This window comes from Squalius cephalus, assembly GCF_949319135.1.
Source record: "Squalius cephalus genome assembly, chromosome: 20".
NCBI classification, from domain to species: Eukaryota; Metazoa; Chordata; class Actinopteri; order Cypriniformes; family Leuciscidae; genus Squalius; species Squalius cephalus.
The window spans coordinates 16,861,051-16,866,119 of NC_137141.1; positions in this window are offsets into that span (position 1 = coordinate 16,861,051).

Consider the following 5,069-nt stretch of genomic DNA (forward strand, 5'->3'; position numbering starts at 1 on the left):
GATCATTAAACATTAAAAAGCATATCAAATAAAACTTCCTAACCTTACCGAATGGAATGTCGAACCCATTAAGAGTTATAGGACTGTGAATGCTTTAGGTGTGTTGATGGATTGATCTACTCCATTTTATTAAAAGATAAGAACAAAGATACACATTACATATACACAACATATAATATAGCCTACAAATGAAATAACAGTGCTTTTATTTTTTCATCTACAGTAGGTGTTTTTAACAGAAGCATTCAAGAAAGAAATTAACTGAAAAAATCTAAAAAGAATACACTACATAGACTTCACTGTATAAATGATACATTGATACTTATTAAAGTAGCTACTATTAAAGGGTGATTTCTCTCTTTTTTTTTTTTTTTTTTTTTTTTTACATTAAAGGGATAGTTCCCCCAAAAATGAAAATTGTCATAATTTACTCTCTCAAGTGTTTTAAACCCAAATAAGTTTCTTTCTTCGGTTAAAAATAAAAGGACAGTCTAGACAGTAAACCAATAAGAATATGACACATAAGACTACGGAAGCACAAGACATAATCACATGATGGCAAGGGAAACACATGACAAACAGGAAACATGACTATGATAATTTCAAAATAATAGACATGAAACGAACATTAAACAACACTCAAAACTAAATCTGACAATATTATTACAAATTAAAATAACTGTTTTATATTTTAATATTTATATATTTATCTATTACTCCAGTCTCCAGTTGGGCACAGACACGGACACGCGGTCCCGACACCGAAATGGACACCGGCACTGGCACGGACACCGAAACGGGCACGGGCGCACGGGCACGGACACCGGCACCGAAATGGACACCGGCACTGGCACAGAAACGGACACCAGCACAGGCACTGGCACGAACACCGGTATGGACACACCGGCACTAATTAATTACTTAAAAAAAAAAAAAAAAATTATCTTATTGACCCCAAACTTTTGAAGGTGGTGTAGATTAAATACCGGCACGGGCACCAGCACGATCACCGACTCCGGCACGGACACGGAGACTGACACCATAGTAAATTACCATAGTAAAGGCCTGTAATACTGAGTTAATGCATATAAAAACACAAACCAACACATTCTCACTTGTGAAAAGTTATCTCGTTTGTTTGGGAATTTAAATCGACGTGTCTGTAGCGGTCGAATATGGAATCTACTTACATATCTATGGTGAGAGCCAATGAACATTTGATATCACTGCCGTAAAATGTGTCGTAACACTTCTTGAGGCAGCAATTTTTTAAATGACGAATGAACCTACTCATAACTAGTGCAGGATTTGACGTTTACGGTCGCCGGAGATGATGATCACTGAATAAAGGTTCGAATTTGGGTCTTTTCCCAGAATCATATGGATTCTAAAGATTTGGATTACAGTGCACAAATAAGATGTAATACTTTTGGGAATTTGTTTAGTTTTTGGTGCATTTTATGGTTCGATTGGCAGTCACAGCATAGGACTACACTGAGAAAACCACTTTTGTGTCCCACGACAAACAAACTAAATATTACATGATTACAAAATGGTTAAACGATTACAGAAGTATTATCCATTTTAAGTTTTTAAAGTGTAGTATTGTTTAACATAATGTAATCCCTCGAAATGAGTTTGCGGCAGAAGTCACAAAAAAATTAAATATTAGCCTATCATTTAATTTCATCAAATGTAAAAATTTCATAGATAGATTGTAGATGAGAACTGCATTTAATAAATGTTACTGAAAACATAATTTAATTGATATGAAAACTGAATACGACAAAATCAAAATATTAATGCCACAATTTTAATATTCATAAATAAGGATTCGTACACATTTGTATGTCTGTAAAATTGTTCATATGTAAATCATTTAAGTTTTAGTGCTGTCAATACGTCGTTATTTCAGTGTTTATGGAAAAGTAAGTAAATGTATGTGTATAACCACACTTTACCTAAAAATCACGTTGAATATTTTGGGGGCCATGAAGGTTTTGTTAAAAAAAAAAAAAACTCCAAAACTCTGCACCCATGTTATGTTATGTTATGTTATGTTATGTTATGTTATGTTATGTTATGTTATGTTATGTTATGTTATGTTATGTTATGTTATTTTTTGATGACATCATTTATATATATATATATATATATATATATATATACACGTTAATCAGTTCGGGTTGAGTTACAGCAATTACAGAAATTGCAAAGGGTAGATAGGGTAGAACCCCTTACCAGAAAGTTTGAGGAATAAATTACCAGCACTGGAAAAAAAAAAAAGAAATGAAAGAAAGAAAGAAAAAAGCGAACCCAGATATTTTTCGGTCGCATGCTGCTTTCAAAATGTAATTAAGTCCTGTGGTCGTCAACATCGAGATTAGACTCAGATAAGAGCGACACCTGCGCCGTTAGCAGAATGCTTATGAACACAGCACTGTCAGCATCTTATAAAAGCAAGAAACAATAAAACAAACACAGCGCAGATGCCTCTGATGGGGAGATGGACCGCACCGTATAAACCGTCTCCCCAAGGACAAAGTTTGGCAGTAACATCTCCAGGAAAGATGATTGATGATAGTGTATAATTCCACACTTTTACTCTCACCTCAGAAGCAGACTTTTCCTTCAACTTGCATAAAGTTGGCCCCGCTCATTGTAAGCTTTTTAATTTCCTCTGTTTGGCAAGGGGTTATCTTGAAGGATGAGTGTGAAAGACATTTCAAGGGCACAATAATGCTGTAACTCAGAGGCAGGGATTCAGTATTTGATGATAAAACAGTGTGGGATTGTGTCTCACCGTGTAATGAATGAGAAATTGCGGTAAATCTGGTTAATACACTGTGAAAATGTGTATGAATAATGTTTTGTTGTTGTTGTTGTTTTTACATAAAAAAACAAAGTACGATGGAGTGATGCCGGTTTACTAACCCATCATGTTGATTGCTCATTATTAGATAGAACTTCAGTGTATTGTTAAAGGGTAACTCTCGCCAAAATGCAACCTAGGGTCTTTTTGTTAATCTACCCGAGGCAAAATTTCGTTTTAAAGCATAATTAGAATGGAAACGCCACTTTTAAAGGTATAGCGGAGGATTTTCCCGAATTTTAGAAAAGAACCGCCCTCTCCACTTTTTGAAAAAATGCACATGCGCAACACTCTACTTGCTCCCGAGAGGGAACGCCTATTAAACGTGTGCACGAGAGAGCATGCACGAGCTAATCATAGATTACATTAACTTTTACTAGCAGTGATTTTAAATAGATTTCTCCAAATAGCATGCCAAACTTTACCTGTCAAGTAGAAACTTCGCGACTGAGGCATCAGTGGGAAGCCCAACCTGTGTTTTGAGCGCACGCCATCGTGTGCACGAGCACGTACGACGGCCTAATACGTAAACATATCACCAGAATGATTGACACTTAGGAGGACCAATAGTCTTGATGATCCACCCGGAAAAAGAAAATCCTACGCTATACCTTTAAGTTTGACCGTATTTTCGTTTTCGGTCAAATTGCCTTTTGAATGGGAGTGATTGGGGCACTTCTATGATAGCATCAAAAATCACTATTTTTAAAACACTAAGAAGGTTCGACACAACATAAAACTTTGCTCGAAGTATCACCTGGGGCTCTACACATGAACTCGAGCATTGAGAACATTGTTTGTGTAGACAGAGTTTACTAAAAAGAAAGATTTTGAACAACTCACTGTGTTTTCGACCGCCGGCATTTTGTCAGCCATAAATAGTCAATCACCGAATGTGAATGAACTGACTCTGAATTTTAGTATTGTTTCTTATATGAGCATCCTTTTTCAAATACTAGGTCAATATTGATTTTCACTAACGACAAAACAACAAATTATCCGTGAATTTATATGGAACTAAGCTTTAGGAGCTTTCCATCTTTACTCTCCTCCCTGTTACGGAGATCGGCTATTTTTGACTGACAAAATGCCGGCAGACGGAAACACAGTTAGTTGTTCAAAATCTTTCTTTTTAGTAAACTCTGTGTACACAAATAATGTTCTCAATGCTCAAGTTCATGTGTAGAGCCTCTGGTGATACTTCAAGCAAAGTTTCATGTTGTGTCGAACCTTCTTAGTGTTTTAAAAATAGCGATTTTTGATGCTATCATAGAAATGCCCCAATCACTCTCATTCAAAAGGCAATTTGACCGAAAACAAAAATGCGGTCAAACTTAAAAGTGGCGTTTCCATTCTAATTATGCTTTTAAACGAAAGTTTGCCTCGGGTAGATTAACAATAAGACCCTAGATTGCATTTTGGCGAGAGTTACCCTTTAAGGGAGCTTTGAGGCCCAAAGGTGCTGCATTATGGCTGAAACGTTCATCAATATCTTATCTGTGTCTCCCCAACATGAAAATAGTTTGAACGTTAAACATGGAAATTGCATGCATCTTGGCAGATTGTCATTGTAAAAGTTATTGAATATTATTAGGAAGAATAATAATGCTTTGCTAACAGTATTCTTATCAAAGAAGGCCAGCATTACCTTATTAAATCATGTAGTATGCAGAGACTGCTGACAATATTGAGTGCTGAGTACCATTTTAAAGGCCATCCATCCATCCATCCATCCATCCATCCATCCATCCATCCATCCGTCCGTCCGTCCATCGGCAAAAAAAACCCCAAAAAACATTACGTAACATTTTAGATAGTTTAGTGATTTAAAAGCCTTACATCTTTCTCTTTTTCTGGTTGACTTCTTTTTTAATGTGCAAATTAGACATGGGTAATTGTTACAGTACATCCTGCATATTTAGTGTGTGATAAAAATGCTGGTTGTACTGAAATGGAGCTGTCAGGAGAACACAGGTATTGATCATTCTGTTATGTAGGGTGTTTCCTTTCAGTCTGCTTGGACAGGTGTTGCTGTAGGTGACACACACACACGTTTCCCTTTACTTAACTTGTTCAGCCTGACTGCATGAACAATTGATTTTAAAAGGCAAAGATCAAGGCCTTCACAACCTAACATATTATTAAATGAGATGTGGATTATTTAAATAGGCTATTATTTCCAAAAATACATAGTGCA